The 27,545-nt window shown below is 40.0% G+C and overlaps 1 long non-coding RNA gene across 1 annotated transcript; it reads left to right on the plus strand.

Annotated features, from left to right (window-relative positions):
- Window positions 9,465-24,916, plus strand: LOC110389448. The gene is made up of 2 exons (XR_002433220.1): window positions 9,465-10,010; window positions 21,292-24,916. It is a non-coding gene; the product is annotated as an uncharacterized LOC110389448 (long non-coding RNA).

The raw sequence follows: 27,545 nt of genomic DNA on the forward strand, positions 1-27,545 counted from the left end.
AGGAAGCTTATAAGCAGGATGGAGTCTGACTTTTTACATGATCTGATTGTAATAGGATGGGAAGGTGGAGGGGGAGGGGGATTGTCCTTTTGAACTAAAGGAGGGGGGATTTTTGTTAGATGTTGGGTAGAAATTCTTTACTCACAGAGTGGTGAGGAGCTGGCACCGGCTGCCCAGAGAAGCTGTGGATGCCCCATCCCTGGAGGTGTTCAAGGCCACGCTGGATGAGGCTCTGGGCAGCCTGAGCTGGCAACCCTGCCCAGGGCAGAGGATTGGAACTAGTCTTTATGGTCTCTTCCAATCCAAGATACTCTATGATTCTCTCAATAGTTAAAAGGACTTTCTTTCCACCTATGAAGTGGAAAAAGATAGTTCTCAATACCTGTGATATATCTTTTTTATGACACGATTGTGACTTCTATTAAAATGCAAGCAGGACTTGTTTTTGCATTCTCTATTCTTCACCTGTTTTACCATCTTAATGAAAATACATCATCTTCTCCATACCAGTAATGTGAGGAAATTATTCCAGCTGGAACGCACGTTCAATCAACATTATGAACTCTTGACAGAATAAATTGGTAACATCATATCAGAAAGGTCTTAAAGAGGAAACAAAGTTCCATCACTCTAATAGTTCCTGTTTCATTTGTCCGCCCAAGAGTTACAGATTTAAGATGTATTTGGCTTGTTGGAATTTCCCAAGTCCAATAGTTAAAATACTAAATACAATTAACACATGGGGTTTATTTAGATTGATTCAAACTTTTATTTTCTTTGGGAAGCGGTTTATTTACATAATATGTGTTTCACTGGCATTTATAACTCTTATTTAGCCAAACCTTAGCAAAAACCACCTCTTTGGAGAGCAGAAAACTTTGACAATGTTGGGGCTTTTTTGTTTTGTTCTGTTTTGTTTTTTAAATAAAAAAGCCACTGGAAAAAAAAATGCAAAGCAATAGTACAATGAATATGTCTGCAAAACATAACAAACTTAAGAAAAGTCATACATCCATCTTTTTCACACAGTACACAGGAGAAAACTTCACTCGGGTCTTGGCACAACGTAAAGGTAATGAGCATGCCAGTTATTTCTTTCAGGCCATACAGGACAAGATGAAGATTTATTGTTGTTTTCAGACTTGATAAAAATGATCTGAACTGCCCAGAACACTCCCGGGTGAGCTGTCTTCTTTAATCCAGATATTCTCTGCCAGAAAAATCCAGTTTCAGTACAGAAAAGATGTGTGAGAAATTCCAGGCCACATCCCAGAGAACATGCATCATCATTCCAGCTTAGAGGAAGAAATGTGAAAACAAACCGCATACAGATGGTATCATGTGTTAAATACCTTTGCCATAATAAGAAACAGTGTAATTGCATGGCAGTTGTATATCTGATCTTAACGTGCAAGATCGTGAATGGTTTCAGGTCCAAATAACAGCCCACACGACAGAGATTAATTCCTAAGATACAAGGGCTGCTCTGAAAGTAATGCCTCTTATTTTATTATGTTGGTCCATGAAGTCAGAGGTGGATGTTGGAGGTACGGTAGTAGAGGTTGAACCTTTCCACCAATATCCCATTACGTTTTGTTGCCATGTGCCAGAGGGGCAGTCTGACAGAATGGTGTTAGGCATGGAGGTGCGTATGGAGCGAAGGTGTGGAACTGAATTCCTCCTCACAGAAAAAAATGTCACCCACTGATGCTTGCTGAACTGTTATGGGTACCAAACAGTGGATGTGAGCACAGTGAGGTGGTCAGTGTTGTGTTTAGCAGTGGTGACAGCAACGTGAAAAACCCAGATTGGCCATGCAGATTTTTAAGTGCACAGCATGCAGGCTCTTGTACATCACTGGCAAAAATGCATAGTGTAAGGTGGTGACTGTGTTGAAAAACAGTGTTTTGTAGCTGAGAATTTGCTCTATGAAACTGTGTTATTGCAATCTTTGTATCTGTTGTAGCTTTCATGAAAATAAATAGGAGTCATTACTTTCTGATTGACCTACATATATGGAAAGCCACTTTCAGGTGGGTTGGTACAAGCTGAATAAGATGCCAGTGCATGGATGTTAGTATTTTCCTTGATTTTCTGCACAATTTTCTAAACACAAACAATAAATATAAAATGTTTCTATTAAGTTCCATGTTAATTAGACAAGGCTCATCAGTACTTTAAACATCCTGTAGCATACTGATTTTTCTTTCCAGGCACTTCTGATATAAAACAATGGAATGTCATTACTTAATTATATCAGTTATGTAGAAAGAGTTGCATCTGTCAGCAGAATAAGATTATGAAGTTTTCTATAATGAAAATAAGTTAGCTTCTTTGAAACACAACAATAACGTTTTGATTGAAAGACATGACAGTGACCCAACATAAAGTTATGGGTTTCCTGTAACTTTCCAAGAACATATATTAGGACTGAAAAACTGGGCTTCGATAAGTTGGCTTTTACAAATTCTTTCACTAGGTAGAAACTTGCTCCTTACACAAGGTTGCATCTACTCTGGTAGATAAGCAGTGAGCAGATAGCAGACATATGTGGTGATTCCAGTAAAATCGAAGTCTCATCTGTTTATTTACTCTGGCTTCAATGAACCACAAAGCTAAGGCCTGCATGGGTTTTATATGCTGGGATTTATATTTGCTGAACAGGGGGCAAAGGAAAAAGGGAACAGATTGAGCAATCTGTTGATAAAAAAAGGAAACCAGGAATTTTTTCTTTCATTTTTTTTAATGTAATAGAATGTCTTACATGATGTGACTTTCTTAGGGCAGATCAAACAATTAATTCCCAGCCGATGTTATTGGCAGGGAGAAGATGTTGAAGCAATAACTTAACTCTTGTATTAATTTGGTCTGTATTTGATGTCTTGAAAACCACGGTGACAGACAGTGTTTGTCCAAGGCCTGGAGTCAGGATTTTAGCAAATATTCAGATCGCTGATGAACAGTAGAACAGGAACAAAGTGTAGCTACTTCAGCAGCAGTCATCCTACAAACTGCAAAATACTCTGACAGTTGCGTAAATCTCAAGGAGCTACTAACAGCACGCCCAAAAGCACCTTGTCCAGAGCATGGAAACCTAATTATACGTTAGATGGATTTTTCAGTAGCTTCAAAATATGACCCAGCATCCTACGACACATTTGCAGCATTTCTGAAGCAAGCATAGAATGCAATAAGTATAGATTAATTCTAACAGTTAAGCAAATAGATATATATATATTCACGGCCCGTCTGTTTTCTTCTGCTGTTTCTCAAGAAGCAGCCTGTCCTTTCCCCTGGCTGATCATATTACACACTTCCATCTTACTCACTAATGAATTCTCTTTTTCCTTCCACTCAGGATTATTTTTTGAAATCACCCCTTCAAATGTCTCTGAATGTATTATAGTTCTATTCTGTCTGCTAGGGTCTAGAAGTGTAGAAGTGTCACAAGCATTTTTCTCATTTTTCCATGACTTTTCACCAGAATGTTAACAAAGTGAGACTTTCCAATTACTCTCAGTGGCAGTGTAGAGCACAGTATGAAAGAGCAGAAATGTTACATTATTAAATTTTCAATAGGCCACAATATTAGAGAATAGGAGATAGAAGTGGTTATAATAGATGAGTCCTCCACTTCAAATGCTCTCAAGCTAAAGCTACCTCTTTTTATATCACCATTTCCACAGCTGTTTTTCCTCCCTGGACATGGCACCTGGAGAATACATACTCTTTTCTTCCCACTGTGAAATGAGGAGGATATATCCCAGATATCTCCAGCTTGGTTTTCTTCCTAATTGTTCTAAGTATCCTTTAACTTAGACAACAATTTTTCTCTCCATTCTATACCAGTCACTAGATTCTTTACTCTGGCTTGCTTTCTTAGCATGAATTTTCTTCCCTTTCTTTCCTTTTCCTTTAAGCCTGGATACCAAACCTGCTATCACTCTGTGCAATAGGAAAGGGGTCTTCAATAAGATGCCAAATTCTCTTTACTCTGGTAGTTATTTTAGGGAAAACCACTTCAGTGAAAATCAGTCCTTGTTTGCTGACAGCACTAGGACATTCTAGAAAATACTGAGAACTAGGAAAATAGTTCAGTAAACAAAATTTCCAAGTTAGTGTTGAAGAAGCTAATTTGTGTCTTTTAAGATAAGTCTGGACAGATATTTACACCTATGGTAAACAACATGCCTGCAAATTTGTCATGCCTGGTAAATGTCATACAGTTACGCCTGACAAAGCCACACCAACACAGTTCAGATTCCCAGCACGAGGCATGGAGGTGCAGCAGCACTTTCAAAACAAGCAAACAAAACAAAACATATCAACAACAGATGTGTTTGTTTATTTTTCTATGTAGAACGACAAACAGTATTTTTCTCTGTTCTTCTGGTCTAAAACAATTTGGTTATTTGAGTACTCCAGAACAAACTAAGAACAAACACAAATCTAGCATGCAAAACCATAGTCTAACCAAGACAGATAAGAAAATTCTAAGCAAACAAAACAGTTTTGCAAGATGCTAGGCAGTTCTAATAATTTTAAGAATTTTCATTCCCATCAGCAAAGGCAATGAGCTACAAGATGGAATCCAAACAGACACATTTTTTGTAGCTTGATAGAGCTCAGTGGCATAGCAGGATACTGCCATGTAATCGTACTAGGTCCTGAGACAAAAAAGCTGAGCCAACAAAACACTCAAGCGTCTGCACTGCTTTCATGAGCCACATACTGAGTTTTCCTCAGGTACTGCTCCCACAGTGCCAAAAGTACACCCAGGCATAGCTACCTAGTTCATCTGGAAGCTGATACAGTGCATGGAATCACAGAATCATAGAATCACCAAGGTTGGAAAAGACCTCTAAGATCATCCGGTCCAACCGTTCACCTGTCACCAATATTTATATGTTTGTATGTGCCCCATGGCTTAGTGTTGAGGCAATATCAGCTTGTCCAAAGTGATTGGGAGATTGTATGTGGAAAGCCAAGTAATGACAGCCTGCCAGTGGCACCCTCCTGGCCTGCCCATTCCTCCCATGGGCAATCAGATGCCCTGGCTGCTAGCAGAACAAGTCAATGTCTACCATCGTGCCTGCCTCTTTTTCAGCAACATAGCATAATGGCATTATTTATAACTGGTTCTTTTTGTGTTTTTTTCAGCGTAGATACTACTATGAGACAGCTCTCAGTCCTCTTAATCATCATTTTGCTTTACTCTAGCTTTCCCCAAGCTAGAGTACCTTGAACTCAAAGATTGGTATGAGCATATGATGTTGCTCCAGAAAACTTGATTCACCACCAGCCTCCTCTTCCAGTATGACACAGCAGGCTAGCAGAGCCCTCTCACACCTGTCAGCTCACTCTGGGTGACAATTGCAGAATTAAAAACAGAAGAAATTCCTTCATTCATCATTCTGCCTTCACAATTTCTTTTTTTTTTTTTGTCAGTTTACTAAGTGTTGTTTCTTATATTCTAAGCATATAGCAAAAAACCTTGCTATTTACCTTATAAAATTAGACTTATTAGACTAATGAAAAAATAATAATAAAACAGCTGTTTAAAATGTTTTGCTAGTTATGAGCATTAAACAAAAAACTAAAATAAAATGAGGTAGCAGACTAAAACAGCTCATCATGTTGACAAATTCGTTAGACAATAATGACAACGAAGGTTAACTTGACATTTTAGCTTTTTTAAGAAATTTAATTAGGGTTCTAAACTACAGTAAAATGTTTGTCTTAGCGTAATATTTATTAGAGAAAGAAATATCAATAACAGCAAAAGCATGCAATTTCACACTACTTTCAAGGTTTTCAAGTTCAACAAATTTCAGCATCCCAAGACTCCTTCTCCTTTTGTATTTAAAAATAAAGGAGCATGTGTTTATAAGATTATTCTGGCTTTATATATTTTTTTTTTAATTAGGATAAAATTGTGTGGCTAGGGGATAGTGTCTGCTAAGCTGCTTATGCACAGCACAGTTTGTAATGGGTGCGTTATCCAAGGGCAGGGCAAACTAACCTACAGTTACTTGATTTTTTCAGGAAGCTTTTCAGCACAGAGTTGACTTAAACAGGTTTTAATAGAAGAGGAAGAAAAGAAGATAACTGTAATAGACTCCCTACATCTTCTAGGGTGAAGTAAAAATTATTTCTCCCATACATTTTTATGAGTGCTCTTTGACTGCTCAGCAAGCATATAAAATGTTAGGTGTTATATAGAGAACATGATTTAGCATAAGTAAAATTTCCTAAAATTATATGTAGAAAAATGAAATACTATAATTAGAATTTGAATTGTGCAGAACTATCACACAGCACCGGCAATTTTCTGTGCATATACGTGGTTTAAGAGAAAATTTTCAGCAAGTAATACAGTAGTTGAGCTCATTTGAGAACCTAGCTTCTTTCCATGGTTTAAATTTCCTTCTTACTTATGCAGGACATTCACTCAAATCCGTCACACTCCATTCTTGGACTAGCAGCTAAGAATTCATAATCTTCCTACTAAACAAAATCATTTTTTCTCCTTAGTTTACTGTTCTTAGAATTGAAAAACAAAACAGTACTACAGAAGTGCTCCCCCCAAGATCTTTTTTCTCATTGTTAAATACCATATACATGCATGTCATAGAATCACAGAATCACAGAATTAGCAAAGTTGGAAGAGACCTACAAGATCATCCAGTCCAACCATCCACCTACCACCAATAGCCCCACTAAACCATGCCTCTCAACACATCTAAATGTTTCTTGAACACTCACCAGGGCTGAGTTCAGAGGGATGATCACTTTCCTGCTCGTGCTGGCGGCACTATTTCTGATCCAAGCCAGGATGCCATTGGCCTTCTTGGCCACCTGGGCACACTGCTGGCTCATGCTCAGCCGAGCATCGACCAATACCACCAGGTCCGTTTCTTCCACAAAATCTTCCAGCCATGTCACTTCAGTCTTCGCACTACAGCTGTGTAACCAGCACTGCCCATTCAACTCTCCATCTGAGTTTTCAAGTCTCAATCTTCAGTTTTATAAATTATTGAAAATAACAGTACTTTGGTTTGGGAGAAACCAGAAGCTGAGAAACAGAGAGACCTTTCATCTGAAGCCCAAGAGAGCAGAGAGGTGTCCCTTTGATTTGAGATGCTGAAACAATAAAAGACACCACAGAAACCATGTGCTACCCTGAAAATCCTTCAGGAATTTGAACTATATGGGCTGATGGTAAATGCCAAAGCGGGAGGACCAGCTTGGCTGCAATTTCCATATTTGTGCACATGCTCAAAGAAAGTGAAAGAGTTGTGGTAAGAAAAGAATAAAGCACAAAACCTGTTAGGAAAAAAAGTAACAGAAAAAGAGTTCTGGTGCTGAATACCATTTGATTTAGGTGTGAAACTATGAGGAAAAAATAAACTATTAATTATTTCCTGACGTTCAATTCCCATGTCTTTGGAGGTACTCAACTGGTTTCTGTTGTTTCATTTATCTGTTTGGTTTACATTATTATTTTTTTTTAAATTCTTGAATGAGATTGCTTTAAATACCCAAGTACATCACCAATTACTCTGAGCCAGGAAAATGTTTGATCACAGCTTCTAGACCGCATGTAAGATCAAAAAGCTGCAACTCCACATCACCTTTAAGACCCTCTCTGAAACAAAGTGAAGGTCAGGTCATACAAAGCAGCCATGGCCATGTAGCCAGCTCTTCAGTGTGCGTGAGCCAGAGGTAATGGTGTGAAGAACATGGGAGAAAGTGCCAGTGTGGAAAAGGGAAACTCTCCAGAGAGAAGAATGCCTCTCCACCAGAAACGACTGGAATTAACAAACCAGAAGTAACAGGATGTGATTTTTCACTTCTTCACATTCCCACAAATCCATAGTATGAAATTATCCCATTAGGAAAAAAAAAAAAGAAAAAGAAAAAAGAAAAAGAAGTGCAACATTATCCAAAGAGAAAATCAAACCAAGGCTCCATAGAGGGACCTGGGTGCTGTAAAACAGCAGAGCATTTATATAATGGCACTTGGTCTTTGTGGTCTCCGTAATTTCTCCTGCCAGAATCATTGCTCAGATCTCCTCCAGCTTCTTTATACCACAGGCCTTTGTCTGCCTGTGTTTTTAACGCACAGTCATCTGTTCAGAATGTCCTGAATTGTCTTCATGTTTTCTTCCCTTTTGCTGGTTTCTGTCCTTCACCAGGAGCTCCTACATCCTGCTGATTTCCAGCCATCTCTCTCCCACATACACACAGCATATACTTTTCCAGAAAATGACAGTAATATGACAGAAGCAGCCTCCTCCCCACCAGTCCTTCCTCTTTGAAACAAAAATGCTGAGTACTCTTCATAAAAGGCCAGTGAATCCTAAGCGACGAGTTCTTACATACATGAAAAAAAAAAAAAAAAAGCTGTTGTGGAAGTGTCTGTTTGGTGTTCTCCAGGCTGTGCCTATGTCTAAGACGAAAAGCACATAATCACTTGTGGTTCAGGAAGGCCATTATTTGACAAAAATCATAAACCGCTGACCTAGTCAGGCTAAATCAAGAGCTAAGCTGGCGTGAACTCTCTTATCCCTATTTGATCAGAACGTTTTGAAGGAGTTTCAACAAAATGGTTTCTTGACAAGCACTTTCGTCCATCAATTTCCTCCCACAAGTGTCATGGCACTACTGGCTTTCCTGCATGTCTGGCAGGAAGGAAGGCATGGCCTTATGATGCCTGACAGCAACGCAGTTGTGACAACAGGTGGATTACTTCTGTGCATTCATAAGCATTACCAAAAAAAAATAATTAAATTATTGAAAGCAACTCTGCATGCCATAAAACTAAAATCAGAACAGTTTTACAGCAGTGTAAGTCACTGTCATTACTTTTCTAATTTACATTTGGGGAAGAACCCATTTTTAAATACTGAACAAAGGAATAAACATATTTGAAGCCCTATGTTGAAACATCACAAAGAAGAAGCCCACAAACATTTCTTGGAGTGATAGTTTTATATTAGGACATTTGTGTAGAACATGTATGTCTAATGCTTATCATCATACAATAAACATTTTACAAAAAACACAATAACTAACATCTACCAGAAAGCAAGTTTCATCAGAGAACAAACTGCTAGGGGTGAGATATACCTACAGTTTTGAGCAGTAAATAGAGCAAAAACATATGTTTTGAAAGAAAAATGTGCTGAGAATAAAAACATTTTGGCTCATTTGCTGGTGTCAGATTGCACCCAGAGCAGCAGCAGGACATGCCACGCAGTCCACCTCTGCTAGTTCTTACTTCCTATCAGATCTGGCACATCTCCTCCTCAGTTCTGTGTCTGTGCTCGCTTCCTCTTGCCAGCACAGAAAGCATCACCTCAGCTGCTCTCTCTGACCATTCTTGCTCTATCACTGTAGGAGGCAAAAGAAGCAAACAAAACAGGAAATTACTACATTCCCTAATGAAGTTTTGATGAGCCTTGCTCTAGAGATAAACACTGCGGAGGTTTTTTATGCTTTAAGATCAACAAAGAACTGGAAATGGAACAAATCGTATTCAGCACTGCGAATGCATATGTTAATTAAGTGTGACTCTAAGAAAGTAAATGGGCAAAACATGCTCTGATGAACTTGCATAACGGAACATTCTCAAGAAAAGGTTTTATGAGGATTCCTTGAAACAAACAGGCTTTTTCTTAACATATGTTTTCACTCTGGGAGGATCCTAAACATTGACATGCCAAGGTTCCAAAGCTGCCACGTAGTTAATATGGTTAATTTACCATCTGAAGAACCTTGGGAAATTTGATCTTCTAGTCACTGCTGACCAAAATAATCTTCTGATTTAAAATTTAAATATTAGGTTAAAAGGCCTGATGCTGATTTTAAAATTGCCGGTTGTGGAGATTCTGCTATGATTTGCTACTTAGTTTTGCACTGTGTGCATAGTCTGAATTTAAACAGCTTCAGCTTTTATGCACTTGATGTTGTTACACTGATGTCTCCTGGAGATTATACAAGCTTTGGTAAGTATTGCACTTTTCTGTTTCAGACATTGTACCATTGTGCGGACTGAAGCTGTGCAGCTTCTCATACAGCACGCTTTAAAACTTTATTGTTTTTTTTGATAGCTTTTTCGATTTTGATTTGTCAATTTTCATCTCAAAGTATTGGAACAGAATTTAATGTATTGCCAATTGTCATCTCAAAGTACTGGCACAGAATTTAATGTAATTTTAGAGTGTTAGTGGTGAGTGACAGAAGTCCTCAGTTAAGATTTATCTGTTCATTTGGTCAGAAAGAGTACATCTCTTAAACAGAGAACTGATGCTCAGCTTTTTGCCTACCACGATTCCCAAGTCCTTTCTGAACCTGCATCTTCCCATGACAACAAATCATTGTTAAAATATTAATTGTGCTCTTAATACTGCTTCAGTTAGGACTAACATAACATACAAGCAGGGCTAACACAAAATACGTAGCTGTGGTCTTTGTGCTAGCAGACAAACACGTTTGTGCAACTCAAAATGAGGCATTCTTATACAGTGACATTTTCTGCAAGATGTTGGGAGTTGTCATTCTTTTTTTTTTTTTCTATTTAATATCTATTTCAGTGTTCTATAGTCTTTTATTATCTTAATTTAGAATTAATGAAGGAAGCACTGAGTTCGGCATCTCACAGAGGTGTAACTGTGTTGCATCCGTGTTTCTCTTATCAGCTGTTTACATAATATTGCAAAATAAGATGGCTTTATTTAGACCAGGTTGATTTTGTACAAACTTGTGTAAATTAGACTTACAGTTCTTCCTTCCTCCTCTCACTAAAGCAATTTAAATGAGTCCTAGTTTAGCCAGCCTGTGACCTTTTACTTCAGTGACATTTCTAACTCGTCTAAAGTATAATGTGCTTTCCAGTTTGCAGAAGTATATCTGTAATCAGAGCACTCGAGTCCATTTGGGAAAATAAAAATACATGTTGCATTTTGGAGATTCCTCCTCCTGTCTTTATTGTTGACTTCAGAGCTGCTTGGCAGCCCATTTCTAAGCCATCTTACTGTTATCTGTGCATCTTCAGTAACAGATGATTTATCTTATCACATTATCACTTTAACAGCCATCCATTTTTCCGCTCCATTTTGTCTGAGCTTTGTGAAAAATATTCAGGCCACAGTTTGTACTAAGGTCATAGAAATCTATGGCATTTTAATAGGTTGGGATACTAACTATTTATATTTGATTCAGAAGCAGAACAATTTGTTCCTTTGGTTCCCTGTTAGCAGTACACAGTGAATTCCTTCAATCCTTTGTTAGTTCCTCTCTAAAATCCATTATCATTTTTTTCATCTAAGAGCAGATGAAATAATGCAATCTGAATGAAAAGGAGTACAACCTAAAAATATTCACCTCTAGTATCAATCTGTGCATCACTGAGTCTTCTCTGCAAGGCAAGACATCTTCCTTGCTTTTTAAAGAAAAGTTCAGAGATTAACAGATCCTTTTACATACTTTTAAATTTACATCACGAGCCTTCGATTTTCGTTTTAAAGTTACAACGTAAATTATAAAGCAGAAAAATACCTTCCTGGTACAAGAGAATCCAAAGGGGAATTTGGTGTTGATCTAGCAGTTAAGCAACGGGTAAATCTGTAGTAGCTCTCCTACTGTTAGAGTTAGCATACAAAATAAAACAAGTTCTCCTTGGCCTCGGGAGTTTAAAAGACAAATATGGTAAGGATGAAAGCACTGGTAGGTCAGATCTCTGCCCAGCTTCCGCCCTCTCCTGACCTTCTGCTGTTGCTTAAATGATCCTCAAAGCTCTGCTAGGATTGTAGGAGACAGTATACTGCTGGGTAGTGTAAGGATTTTTTTTCTGCTTTATTATATTGAGATTATATTTATGTCACCTCGAAGGAGCACATTATAATCCTAGTAATGCTAACAAATCAACTTTGAAGGAACTATTTACACAAATAAGAATATTCACAAGCGCTGCAAGACATGGCAGAAAATCAGCACTGAAACAGGAGAGACCTCAAGTTGGTGAAGGATACAACAATTTTTATAGGCAAGCTAGAAGATAACAGGGACTGCACAGGGAGAAGGCCAATAGCTACTGAACAAAAGTGAAAACTGAAGAAAACTTTAAGTCTTACCAAGAAACCCTGACCAAAGTAATTTTCTTAAGATTCCAAAGATCCGGTAAAACAAAAATTAAAATGCCTGCAAGGAGATCAAGTTTCATTTGCAACACAGTGAAGTCAAATTTATTTTAGCCCCACAGGTAAAAAATATATATGTATACTTGTTAAAAAACAATCATGGAGGCTCTGGACTCCTAAAATACTTTCTGTAGTTCAGAGAAGTTATACTTCCTCCAGTCGCCCGCTCTGCCACTGATCAAAAGCTGTAGACACATTTACTATTAAGTTTGAGGTGTAGAGGGTCACTGGGCTACAGCTGATTGATATTCTTCACTCTCTCCTCTAAATCTCCCCAGAAAAACATGGCTGACATTTAGAGTATACACATGCAGTGGCATTTGCTAAATCTTTAAAGAGTTATGAGTCTTAAATTCGGGGATGGCTTTTTCCCCAGTGCCTGATTAGCAGAGAGATGAAAAGCTATATTCTGAAAATTTCTGGACACGCTTGACATATCCCAGGCCCCACCTGCTTTACAAAGAAAACCCATTGCTGCAGACCTCAAGCTCGGAGCCATCTCTTTCCCACTCTGCACAGCAGACTGAAAGGGCAGTTGTTGAGAAGCAGCTTTCACCCTGAGACTTGACTGTGAAATCTAAGGTTTGCAAAGGAGCCAACCTAGCGATACAGTAGAAACACATTGCGTGTTTGAGGTTACTCTTTACGTTTTAAGGAAAATTGTTTTTTCTTTCATGTGACTTTGAGTACCTCCCATGCAAGACATGTGCAATATAGTTTCTCTTACAGCATTTACATTCATAAAAAAATATTCAGACAGTACTCTTCATTTTCCTTCAGGGCATATATATTTTATGTAGCACAGAAAGCATCTTAAATCTATTCAAAATCTTCAATAAGAAGATCTCAAGATTCACGAATCATGAGTGGTGTTCCCCAGGAGTCGGTGCTGGGGATATATCTTTATTCAATAAATATCCCGTTCAATAGCTTTATTGATGACCTGGATGAGGGCATTGAGAACACCCTCAGTAAGTTTGCAGATGACACCAAGCTGGTAGGAAGTGCCGATCTGCCTGGGGATAGCAAGGCCCTACAGAGAGATCTGGACAGGCTGGATCTCTGGGCTGAAGCCAATGGGATGAGGTTCAACGAGACCAAGTGCCAGGTCCTGCATTTTGGCCACAACAACCCCAGGCAACGCTACAGGCTTGGGGCAGAGTGGCTGGAAGACCGTGTAGAGGAAATGGATGTGGGGGTATTGGTCGACGCTCAGCTGAACATGAGCCACAAAAAGGGCACTGAGGCCCTGGAAAAGGGCAAAGAAGCTGTGCAGGGTCTGGAGCACAAGTCTTATGGGGAGCAGCTGAGGGAGCTGGGATTGTTCGGTCTGGAGGAGGCTCAGGGGAGAACTTACTGCTCTCTATTACTACCTGAAGGGAGGTTGTAGTGAGCTGGGGGTCAGCCTCTTCTCCCATGTAACTAGTGACATCCTGATTTTACTCTTTGACTGTCTCATCTCACTCTTTGATTCACCCCGGAGTGTGAACTCCGCCATAGCACAGTCACAACAGCTCAGGCAGCCTCCAACCTTGACATCACCAGTCAATTCATTTGCATTGGTGAGCAACAGCTCCAGTATTGCCTTCCCCTTGGTGGGGCTGTCTATTACTTGACCCAGGAAGTTCTCAGTGCATTCCAGGAGCCTCCTGGATTGCCTGCAGCTCGTTGTGCTACTTTTCCACCAGATGTCTGGATGGCTGAAGCTCCTCAGCAGGACAAGCACTTGCAATCACAATGCCTCCTGTACCTAGAGGTAGAAGGCCTCATCAACAGGCTCTGCTTGATCAGGTGGCCTGCAGCAGACCCTGATCACAAGGCTCCCTTTGCTGCCTTGGTCTGTCACTGTCACCCATAGGTTTTCGACTCATGGCTGTTCTTTAGGGGCAGCTCTTCACATTCTATTCCTTTCCTGATGTAGATAGCAACACCCCCACCACTTCTTCTTCACCTGTCCCATCTGAAGAGCTTGTAGCCATCGATAGCCACGCTCCAATTGTGGGAATCATCCACCAGGTTTCAGTGATGGCAAATATATCATGGTTTTCAAGCAGCACAGTGGCTTCCAGCTCCTCCTGTTTGTTTCCCAAGCTGTGTGCACTGGTGTTCAGGAACTTCAGTTGGGCAGCTGGTCTTGTCACCTCCTTAAAGGGTAACTCCTTCATTCCTTTTAGGTATTGCCCTTGATTTTCCCCATTACCCTCTCCTATTGCCCCAGCAGCCACTGCATCACCATCATAGGGTTTTGTTTGCGCTGCAGTGTTGCCAGCACCTCTCAAGGCAGCAGGTCCTTCAAAGCCCCTGCCAGCACCCTGTGCCTCTAATCTAGCTATGCGATCCCACACCTTATCATGGGAAGGCTCACTGTCCCCCCGTTCCCCTTCTCACCTAGTTTAAAGCCTTCCCAATGAGCCCTGCTAGATTTTCCCCAAGGACCCTTCTCCTCCCTTGAGAAAGGCGAACCCCATCTGGTGACCACAAACCTGGTGCCATGTAGGCTAATTGGTTGTCAAAAAAAAAAAAAAAATCTGACCATAGCACCAGCCCCAAAGCCAGGTATTAAAAGATATGATCCTTTGGTCTGTTTCTCTGTCCTTACCCAATACAGCTGGCAGAGAAGAAAAGATGAGCTGTGCATTTGATTCCTTCAGCCATCATTCATTACTTTCATCATAAATGGGATCCAGATCATTATGAAAAACATATTTGTTTTTGATAACCCAGTGAGGTTTATCTGATAATAATGGACAAATTAAGAATTTTACAGACTGATTCACAATGACATTGATTACCCTAGTAATGGGAGCGATCCTTACAGGCAGCATTTGTACATCTCCAGGAATGCAGATGAGAACACCTGGTTGGTAATTAAACTCTGTTGATCAGCATTCTTTTACCATATTTATTCTTTCCTTTCAAGTAAAACTGCAGCATTGCTGGAAAGCATTTCACCTCAGAGCTACAAAGCATGAATGTGCTGAATGGCTGAGGGGTCCTGGCATTAAACATGCTGACCGTGATCGCAGAGGTCAGCCTCCAGATTTGGTAAAATGTCTCACACCCTAGATTCTGACTTTAACAGCAGCTGGCAGTCTTTCACAGGCATACCATTCACGTTTTTGTTCATTGGCATAAAATCGTCCATGCATGAGAAGCTGATTTTAACCAGTTATCATTAAAATACAAAGGACCAGCTCCAAAAAAGAAGTTGAAAACGGAGGGCTATGTTGCCCTCTGGAACGTAACAAAAAAACACGTAGTATTTTCAAACAGAATACTAAATTCCTGCAGGTGGGTTAACCACACCCTGCCAAAAACAAGAGGATTTCATGGGCAACAGCAGAGTGGTGTGGTGAAGAACTGTATTGGGTCTGAACTGCTGCATCAGGTTGCAGAGTAATAATGGAAGAGACTGCTATTAACTGACACCACAGGCTTATTTTGATAGCCTTATAGGCAGTCACGCCTTCACAGATGGGGCAACAGATAGCTCAGGAAGCACACTGCTCCTATTGCTATTATTTTTTAATAATAACATTTCCTTTGTTACTGAAGACCTAACATTTCAGTCTAATGTAGCTTTCCACAGAATGCAGAGGAGGAAGAAAACAGGTGAGATCAAGATCACTTATTTTTGCTTGCAGTGATTTTTATCATAGCTATTCGTATTTTTTAAAATAGTGTTAAAGAAAGCATTTTGGTCCACCTCCAAACAGGAAAAAGCCACTTTTCGTAGCTACAGCTTGATAGTTTTAACCCAATTCCCAGTGATGAGTACAGCTGTAAGTCAGAACACACACACTGATTATTGTAAAATCAGATGTAGCATCTTTAAAACAGTTAAAACTTTGCAAAAAGGAAAGGCCTGTCAGGAGGCAATCAGCCTGCTTTGCACTGTCAGCTGCAATAACAAGGAAGAAGAAAACATGACAAAATGTTCTGCAATCCACCATTGAAGGGATAAATCGTGTTTAGAGCTAAGCTCTCCTTTTCTCTCACAACTGTTTTCAGCTAAACCACAGCTTACACATTGTTCCTAAAGCAAAAGAACACAAACAAACAAACAAACAAACAATAATGGTATGTGCTTAAGGAAGGGGCAGGGTAAGGCAGACGTTCCTGTGGAGCCCTGACTGCAACTGCTGTCCATGGACAAGGAAACTAGAAGGATTCGAAGCTTTAACAAGGGAGCTCCTAAAGGGTGATTGATAAGTGATAACGAGCTTTTCAACCAGCGTGAATGTAAGTAAGTAAAAGCAAAGTTTCAGCTAAGCAGAACAAGAATAACCACGCTGCTGCTGGGGACAGAAGCAGTGGAACCAGAAGCGTCTGTAACCAGGGGAACAGGGGAACAGCAGCAGAGTACAAGTTCTCAGCCTGCAAGAGAGATCAGACCTCGACAGGGAACACCGTGGTGAACACTCTCCTCAGCAGAGTGAAGACATCACTGCCCATGCCTGCATGCACTAGGCCTGCCTGTGGCACCAGGTGAGCAGAGCCAATGGTCCCTGCAGGCGTGCTCCTCTGCTGTGCCAGAACATCAGGAATAGTGGAACAACACTTCTTGCCCTCAGCTGCCAGGCTCATCCTGCAAAGGAAAGGATGACTGCGTATTCTATCACTGCTAGCTAAGATGAGGATTCTGAACGACTGTGCGCATGAAATAGATCAATTCTAACCACCCACAAGGATTTTGGAGGGTGAGCAGTGAGGAGACGATCAGAACAGCTTTCCCCTGAAGCAGATGAGCAGCTGGAGAGAGCAGCAAACGTACTTGCTAGCTCAGCTGTAACTCATTGCAGGTAACTCCTGCTGCCTCAGCAACTGCTCTGTAGCTCCAAGATTTTGCAGAAGCTACACCACCTGGTTTTTGAATGTGTTGCTCCAAATCTCAGAGAAGGAAGAGCAATTGCTCAGGAAAGCATCTTGCTCTGTACGCAATCTATCTTGTGGTCTGAAACGTTCTGCTTCACTGTTTTGCTGGATATATTGAAAGAGATTTGGCACAGAACTGAACTAGAAGGAATACCCCTCTGACTGTGAATGAAGTGATGCTCTGATGGCAGGCTAGGCTGATTTTCCTCCACTAATGGCATTTCTCCTGTCACTAGATATTGAATCTTTTGCATTGTATATCAACTATTCACTGTGAGATACTATTTATTAAAGAAAAAAATCTAGTGAAAGTCACTACTGTAAAAACTGCCTATTCTAATGTGAGAAAATTAAAGGATGCCAGCTGAAATATTTCCCAGTCATTTAAATTGGTTTTGAGAAGTTCACATTAGCCAGCATCATTAGAGTACTAGTTCATCACTCCAAATTACTTCTGAAGTATTTTCAAACCTTCAATTTCCTAACAGGTGCTTTTGTTTTGTAAACCATTACTACAGCCTAGGAAATTCTTGAATATTTTTGACAGACAGAGCAGCAAAGTATCTGTTTCAATCTACCCATTTTTACAGGCTCCCTTGTAGTCAAGAACCTGTATTAAGCTGTTTAAAACTTACCCTGTCAAAAAGCACAAGTTCACTGTGGGTTTTTTATACGCTTACTTATGCACAGAGTAATGTACAATAAATTACAATCCCTTGCACTAATACGTTTATTTTTTACTCAGGCAAATATACCAGATGAACTACTTAGTTCTCTTTTCCTTTATCAGAACGAGTTTATATTGTTCTGCATACACCATTCAGATATTACATAACGTTACATTTAATTGTATGACGTAAAGAGCTGCACACGACTACTCAAATAAATGCCGTTTATTCACAAGACTTTAATTTTCATGGATTATTTGAAACAGTTTGTTTGTGCTCATTTAACCACAAGAGCAGAGGTCTATGATCTGAAGTATCTACCACTGCCTTCCTCCAAACGAACATCAGTTTGGAGAACCAAAAGAGAAAGCAAACAACTGCACCAGGATTTTCAAAACGAAGCAGGAGATGACCACCATTTTGGGTTATGCTGGGTTTCAAGAAATCCCAAAGTGTGGGCAACAGTTGCTATGTGCAGGGATGTTCAGAATCCTCTAGAGAACAAAATAACCTAAAGCTATAACCACATCTGATGCTCTGTTGTAAGGTTTATCTGGACTTACCCAGAAGCAAGGTAGGGCCACACAGACAACAGGAGCAAACAGATTCTGGAAAAACAAGTGGAGAGGAGCTGGCAGTCCTGCTGGGGAGATGGGATGGCACCAGCTGTGGCTGCCAGCTCTCTGCTCTGCTTCACACCGATGGATGTGGATGAGGTCTTCGAGCAGCATCCACCTGCAGGGCAGCAGTCTGTCTGCAAACTAAGGTGTCACTTGGATTCTTAGTTTGCTCTTTGCTTATGTGAGCAAGCACAGTCTAGTTCAGTTCATTGATAGAACAGCTGTAAAATAGGTGTATTACTGCAGCTTTTATATGAAATGTTTCTAACTGTTTCTAAAACAAGGCATTGTCTGTGTTTCCAGAAAAGTAAGACTAATGCATGCTGCTTGCTATTATTAAGTAGTTCCAACCTAGTAACATTAAACTCCATAAGCTTTCATTTGTTTATTCTGGAGGAAACACTTAGCCCAACATAACTGACACAGACCTGCATTAATCTGAGTAATATTCAATTGGCAATGTCCACAGTTTGACCAGTGGTGAGCTGGTCATTACATCTGCTTGGCATGGTCCAGATGAGTTGACAATTGCATTGGTTGCTCTGAAAGTAATGCCTCCTATTTATTTGCATGGAAACTACAATAAAGAGCACAATAACACTGCATGATAGAGCAAATTCACAGATACAAAACACAGCTTTACATGTTTTGTTCATAAAAATATGCAAGGCTGCCTGGGCTTATCCTTCTTGTTACTGTCACCACTGTGGAAACGCACCACCCACCCCTCACTGTGCTCACATGCACTCTTTGGTCTCCATAAATGTTCTGCAAGCATTGGTGAATGTCAGTGGGTACAATTTTTCCCCATGGAGGAATTCAGTTCCACAGCTTTGCTTCATACTGACTTCCACGTCAGACACCAATTCATCAGACTGCCCCTCTGCCTCCATCTGTCGCACGGCAACAAGATGTAATGGAATATTGGCAGGAAGGTTCAACCTCTATTGCTGTACCACCAGCATCTGCCTCTGATGTTGTGGGCCAACGCGATAAACTAAGAGGCATTACTTTCAGAGCAGCCCTCGTATATCAGCATCTCCCAGAGTGACATGCCAGTGTTAGACATTTTCCTTCTTGGAAGGAAAGCTCTGGGTTTGTAAGACTTCTCTCATCAGCAGTGCTGTCAGAACATCTTATATCTACTGGTTTTTAAGAGGCGGTCACTCTGGTGTCCCCGGGGTCAGAGGCTCAACAGCAGAGCTCAGACTGGGCCTGGTCCTTCTGTAAGCATAGTAGTACAAACATAAATTTATCAAAAGGCATACAGAGGCCTAGGAGCCTGCTCCACTTACTAAGGCCCTCCCTTAATATCATATAAAATTAACATTTCAAAGAGATTTTTGCGCAAATTCCCTAACTCAGATTCCAAAGTTTCCTCCCATCCAGTGAGTTAAGCAAGACTGAAGTAATTCACTCTGAGTCGTCTTTGATGTAAATACCAACAACCAGACTCCGTGGCAGAAATTAGCATGCGAGAGAAAAGCATTTCGCCGGCTGAGGAGATGCCTCTTCAGATTTAGACTGCAGAACAGAAGAAGCTGACACATGAAAGTCACTCACAACGCTGGTTGTACGTACAGAGCTACAATGGCATGCAGGAAAGACACACAGATGACCGTGCTAAATGAGCGGAGCAGGCTAGGTTCCTTTGTGGTGGGTCTAGCTTGGTTCTAGATTCTGACATGAGTGCCTTGAGAAGAAAGAGCAGCAGAAATTGGCACCAACTGCTGCTGGATGTCAGATATTATTTCCAGATAGCTGTCGATGCTAGGCTATCGCTGCATTTATTTTGCCTCTCTGTTAACTTTCACTTTGATGTTGAGTGTGTGTAAGAAACTTACATTTCTAAAAGGAACTCTCAATTGGTTTTAACTCGACCTTTCTCACATCCAGAAAATGTAATAAGGAGGAAAGAAAGAAAGAAAGGTTTACTAATGAGAGAGAGACTCTGTTAAATTACAAACCCGGGAACTTTCAACTTGCAATAAGATTTTAAAATATCTGTTAATTTTAACACAGTCAATAAGATTGATATGCCTGACTTCTTCACATTAATGCATGAACACAATAATAAAACGCTGATTAAGTGTCATTAAAAAAAATTATTCATCATCCACATCACTATGAAAAAAAAAAACATTAGTGTTATCTTCCAAATTTTTCACCAAGCCAGTGCTCAGATGCTGGAAATGTCTCCTTGCATTTGGAAATGATTCTTTCATAAATATCATCAGTTTATATATTTTAAAAGATGCTTGCTCTGAGTGCAAAAGATCTATTTCTCACAAGGTTTGAAACTGCAGCATAGAAAAGCATCCTGCAGTGAGAATAAGCGTATCTAAAGACTTTACGATCCTCTCCGTGGCTCCTTAGATTTTCACAGCAGTGATGAATTGCATCCATTCTCCAAACCCTAAAGCAGGAGATTTTCCCTTAGCCGTTAGGAGCCCAGACAAGAGTACTTCAATCATCTCTGCTATCAAAGTAGCCAGTATATGATGCACAAATAAATCTGACTTTGTCCTGTGTAAATATGTTCACCATGACTATCCAGGGTGCACCTTGTGTAATCCTTCACATGAAAAGTACAAATCCCTAAGGAAAGTTTTTGAGACATGAAGGGGAAGGGCATTAAAAAAGAGAGCACAGGTTTCAGTGTTTCTTACTACTTCAGATAAGCACCTTTTCTTTCAAGCAGTGATGACTCAAGTAACTTAATATTTAACATAAAAGTAATGTTCTATACATCACTTTAAAAAGGAGATGGAAAAATAAAACTGTTTATCTTCCTAGATGGTTGCCTGTGGGAACTGTGTTGCCCGTAGTGAATGTGATTATAACAAAACAGGGGATGATGATAACACAGGTGTTGTTACTACAAAGCCACACAGAGGTTTTAACTTGTTTCCATTTGCTCCGTAGATAAATCAATTCAATGGATATTACTGGAGCCTGGTAATACTAATGCCTGCCGAGTTAGAAGAAAAGCTCTGTTTGCAGACAGAAACAGTAGGATGTGGCTGCACCTGACCATGGAACACCACCAGAAGACAGCTTATTTTGTTACACTCTCCTCCGTTTCATTTTGTGATTTTCCGAATTGGATACAAAATTGGATTTCTCTTCCCTTCTTATTTAAAGCCTTGGTTTGGCACAGGCCTTTGGAAGACGTGAGCTTTCATCAACATATTTCTTAATCCTTGAGTTTTTCCACAGTGAGTGGGGTATTGCATCACAACGCATCAGTGAGAAAAGTAATTGCTCAAAAGGTTAAATGCAGCTTTGTAAGTCTGAGAATTACCAACCCAGTTTTTCCTCTGAAAACACCTCAGTAGGTCAGAAAAGTGCATCATCCTCACGCTTATAAAAAAAAAAAAAAAAGAATAAATACCACTTCAAAGGGCAAGGTTAAATGTTATTAAGATTACATTCAAGCACATATTGGTGAAGCTTCTCAGGAGAGGCAAAGAACCACGGTGTGTGATTTGCAGCATTCCCTCTCGGAATAGCAAAGGCACCTCCCCAGTTCCTGGGTAGGCAGCAAAAGAGGGAAGAGGAAACTCAGTCCCACTCTGGAGATTAAGATACAGCACATCTTTAGTAAGAGATTCACAATTCTGCAATGGAAAGGAAAGTTGTTATTTACACTGAATATTTGGAAAAGCATAAGGTTGCAGGGTTGTTTGTTTTCAGGGCAACATTACTTACTCCTCAGTGAAGCCTTTACCTCGCTCAATTTAGTGCAATAAAATTATAGCCTGGTTACGAGCAGATTTCTCTCATGCAGGCACTGATTCTTAAATAAGCAAAATCAGATGCCTAAAAAGACAAGATAGAAATGCCATGGACTGTGGGAATATCTTCCCTCTGACTCATACAGCATTTAAGTTGATGCTAATCAACTTTTACCAAAATCTAACAAAGAATTTCCTTGAGTTCAGCAACATACTAGCTCCAGATTGGTCAGATAATCTGGTTTATATCTGCCTGACTTGTGGATATGGGCGGTGGCAGCGCACTGCTTTCGTTCACTGAAGTCTGAGTTAATGATTTGAGGTGTCAAATTTCCTGGTAATTTACAGGGAATTTGCAAAGATCGAGGTAAAATTTGATGAGTGCATCTGAGTGCACCATTTTAACATTTCAGGCTCAGCTGCATAATGGAAAAAGAAAAAAAATAAATGATTGCTTCAGTGAGAAATCAACAAAATAGAATAAGCTGTCATTGCTTGTGAGTGGCACCTACGACTCCACTTGTGTTCAATGGAGAATCTAGCATTATGCATGCAGCAGGAATAAACTCCAGAGCGTGTCAGCACCAAGACAAATGAGTCATCTGTACTAATACATGCAGGTTTCTGCAAATTGATTTGTCATTTGAACTACCCCAACATTTTTAACAAATTAGTGTTTCCAACAACGTATCTGTCATCTTTTCCTCTGCTAAATAATAAGGGAATTTCCATCTTAGCTCTTTGAGGAGATTTAATATACTTACCTTATTCATGATTTATAAAGCTTTCCTTCAGATTTCATTCACTCTGCTGCTGAAGATTTGTTTTTAGATTGGCTCTTTTATGACAGATATCTATGCATGACTTTGGAGAGATATTTATGCAGAGACTGCGACCGACGTATTGGGGAAATATTTGAAATACTTAAGAGAGTGTTATTAATGCAGCACAGAAGATCAAAACAAAGAAGAAACAATTTGAAGACATTCAAACCAACAGCTATGTATGTTTTATTATCAGAAAGAAAACACAGCCCAAAAATTTCTGTTGTTTGCAGACTGATAGAACTTACCGTACAGCTCACAATGTACAAAAGATTGAAATTTTTATACAGTTCTGATTTGGGTATCTTTAGACTATACCTCCCCTTCAGGAACTAGGAAATGGAAGAGAAACTCCCAATTGTTTGCACACTGTGTTAGGATTTTGGAGACCTGGCTTAATATCCCACTCTATGTAGAGACTGTGAGCAATTCAGATAGATAGCTTCCATGTGAAAAATATTTCCATTATTCTGATGAGTTCGAAAACTACGGAAATGGAGGCTATATAAGCAATACCAGCAGGAAAATATCTTTTGGGTAAGTATTGTCCAATGAAAGTTTCAGCACCAAAGCAGAACCAAAATCCTTACGCAAGAGTTTGCAAAAAAAGATCCACCATGAACACTAGACTCCATTGCAGGTCAAGATTTTCAGAAGCAAAGCAAACTGTAGAAGATACAGGATGAAAAATAATTGTAATCATCAGTAGTAGGCTTACTCTAGAAAAATAACTAATATTGGTTTTTTTTAATATTAATTAATTCTTTGATTTGCAAATTTCTTCTTGAGTGTTTTTCTTGCCATGTGTTTCAATTAAAGTAAATTTTAGCATAATTATTACATATGGAAGTACTGCAGAAAGATCGTAGAGTTTGAACATCACAATGAGAGCACTCCATGTGGCCATTCTGCCACAACGGAATTAATATTCCCCCACAAACCTGTAAGAAGCATTCTTACAATTACATCCCTGCTAATGATTCCAATCTCCTTCCTGGCTGGATTTTTAATTAAACAAAAGCTTTCATGGAACTTATTATCAGAACCTACTCTTCTTTTTCTCTGAAATGATTGATTAGCATCACTCTGCTTGTTTTGCAACAGTACTGGCAATCAATAAAAGTAATTATGCTTATAATAGAGTACAGAGAAAAACAAAAGATCTGATGAAACTTTAAAACTTCAGTTATTCCTCTAGCTAAACAATATTGCTAAGTCAGTATCCATATTAATGATTTACCCTGCTGGCCAGTCCTACTGTTCTTAACCACTCTCCATGCTAATTAGACAGGCTACCTGGGGTTTCTGGCTTTTTCCGTGTTCTCTGTCACAAAACATTGAGCACCCATAGTACTGGTGGGTAAGAACACGCCTGTTATCATAACTTTGTTTTCATTATATGGCCATAAAGAATACCACAAAAGCAATATTGATCTTCAAATTGCACAGTTGCGTCTCTGGCCAAGTCACACATTTTCTGTCCTCATCTGAATGCAAACAAATGGTTCCACAAAACGTAGAATGGACATGCACGTTCATCTAAAAGATCTGTGTGTTTTAATTCATGGTTTCTACTACGTGGTCTCAAAAGTTGAAGTGTTCAGCTCATTCCGTACAACACAGACCTGCAGAAGGACCACAGCAAAAGCCCTGAATTTCCCACAACCAATACATAACATCTAAAACTCCCTCCTCAGCTGGTGGAAGAGCACACCCTCCTTCTCTCCACCTCCCTTACCTCAGCTGCCCAGAAGAGCTCCCAGACTGCTGAACAGATGAACTAACATGGGTTTTAATCAGACTGTTCTCTCAGCTTGACAGGACTTCTTGTATCTACACCTGAATGTTGTAAGTCAAGTAGGAATTCGTCTTTGTACAAGCTTTTGTATGGGTACCCTTAGGTACTGCAAATACATACTTTTTTCTAGGACAGGTTGACCATCCTTTAAACTGCTGAAAGTGTTTAAGTAAAAGAACACCTAATCATGATTTGGCTACTAAGCTTGTCCTTAAAGATGGGAACCTCCTAGAAACACATAAACTAGACATGTTCTGAATCAGTATGACTCGAGTAGTCAGCAGAAAGGGAGATTAGCCCCATCCTTAACAGGACTATCCTCATTATAATACTAAAAATCACACTCACTGGCTTGAAGACCCAAGCCTGGGTCTGGAGATCCTTCCCAATGAGCATACACGCTATCAAAAGATACTGTGCACTAATATGAAAATTAGGGGACGCGTCATAGAACTGGATAGTGGTCAAGTTATAGGAATATGCATAAAAAGCACTGTGGAAAATCCCTGTGTGTGCTAGCCTGGGAGACCACCTAGCACCCAAATTTGTACAGCTTTGTAATAAATCAGTATCTCACCTCTGTGTGTGAGATGGGCTTACTGGACAACCTATATATGACACTCTTGTGTTCTCAACTTCAAAGGAGTAATTACAGTTTCAAGAAGTAGGATGTGCACAAAATTACTATACTACGTAATTACTTATATTCTACACAACAATACTTGTTAATCAAATCAAGAATTTCATGCCATGTGTACATTTGTGTATTTCCTCATGGCCGCAGAGATAGAGTAATAGTTTCAAAAGTGCGTTGTCTCTTAGACTTGAAGAGTGATAACACAGATTTTGTGAGCAAAACTGATCGTTGTTTATGGCACTGAGTTTATTAATTACTGATAACATCCAAATGCAACTTTGTATGGACAGAATTCTGCTAAATGCTAATTACCTTACAGAATTGTTCGTCAGCTGAGAAGTTTTAAATTGGTAAGTGCAGTCTGCATCACGGTGACTTCAGCTATGTGACACAATATTTATCTTGCTTCGAGGAAAACTTGAAAGAAGGTGAAAACACACTGACAAGTTGTGAATTTTAGATTTCCTGGTGAAGAGCTTTTGGGGCTAACAATGAAGCACCACACACCACCTGTCTGTCCCAAACATACCAGCAGGAGGTGAAGGTAGAAAACAGAGCTCCAGCTCAGTGAATGCGACTGAAGAGAGCCCTGTGGTTCTGTAGAACAAAGGAACACATCTCAGGGCCAGACACAAGGATATTAAATGATATTCCAGAGCTACAGGAAGGCAAAATACAATTCGAATTCCATTTGTCACAAACTAGCTGAAAAAAAAAAAAAAAAAGTGGCAAGAACTCTAAGTAATGTGCATATATGCTAGAAATAGAAACAATGAGCGCTGGAAATTTCAACCAGTTTTTTCAAATTTTTGAACACCCTCATCAGGATGGCCAAGGGCATCCTGGCCTGCAACAGAAATAGCACGGCCAGCAGGATCAGGGAAGTGACTGCCTGCTTGTACTCAGCACTGATGAGGCTGCGTCTTGAGTGTTGTGTTCCGTTTTGGGCCCCTCACTGCTAGAAGGATATTGAGTTGATCAGGTGTGTGCAGGGAAGAGCAACAGAGCTGATGAAAGGATGAGAAAACAAGAGTTACATGGAGTGGCTGAGGGAACTCAGGCTATTTAGTCTGGAGAAAGGGAGGGGAGACCTCATCACTCTGTACAGCTGAAAGGAGGCTGCGGTGAGGAGGGGGGTCAGCCTGTTTTCACAGGTAACAAGTGCTAAGGTGCAAGGAAATGGACTCAGGTCGTGACAGGGGAGGTTTAAATTGGACACCAGGAAGAATTTCTTCACAGAGGGTGGTTGGGCGTTGGAACAGGCTGTTTCGGAGGTGGTGGAGTCTCAGTCTCTGGAGATATTTAGGAGACGTGCGGATGTGGTGCTTACGGACACGATGTAGTGGTGGTATTGGAAGTGTTAGGTGGATGGTTGGACCTGATGACTTCTTTTCCAACCTACAAAATTATTTGGTTCTGGGATTCTAGGAAGATTCGCATGGGAAGAACTGAAAGTTCAATAAGACATTATCATGAAGAAACCCAGCAGAACAACTTGTATGCCTGCTAGAATCTTGGGCTACAGATGGGGGAAAAAAAAAAAAAGTTTAACAGTGGCCAAGGCAAAACAAAGCTAGTTTCAAGAAGACACAGTTCCCAGCAGTTACACCAGGGATGCTGGAAGGCAGACACTGAACATCTGGGGGCACAGCATGGGCTGCAAACACCAGCTCAGTACCAAGAACAGAAGGGGATTATTCAAACCACTCTACTGGCACAGTGTACAGATACCATGATTTTTTTTCCATGAAAGCTTTCAATTTTTATTTAAAAAAAAAAAAATAGTAGGAAATTAACCAGCATAAAACTAAATTCACTAGGAACCTTGCATTAGCCAATATACAAAAGTAAATGCCAGAAATGGATCCACTTTCCTACTAATTTCAAACTAAATGAGGAATATGAATAATTACACTGAGTTAATGTAGCCATAATAATTACAGCACTTGAATCAGAAATGTGATTGGCGTTACCAGAGCGTAAAAGGGTGTCAGTAACACACACGGTAAGTCTGTACCTCTGGTGGGAAGGGAGACACAAATATTCACTACCTACAGATCCCTGAGGATTTCACAGAGACTGACAGTGGGGGAAAACACAAATTATAGCAAATCTTCATTAAATCCGTGCGTCAGTGTTCAGAGCCACATTGAGGCAGACTCCTCGTTCCCATCTCAGCGCAG

The sequence above is a fragment of the Numida meleagris genome, chromosome Z (assembly GCF_002078875.1).
Source record: "Numida meleagris isolate 19003 breed g44 Domestic line chromosome Z, NumMel1.0, whole genome shotgun sequence".
NCBI classification, from domain to species: domain Eukaryota; kingdom Metazoa; phylum Chordata; class Aves; order Galliformes; family Numididae; genus Numida; species Numida meleagris.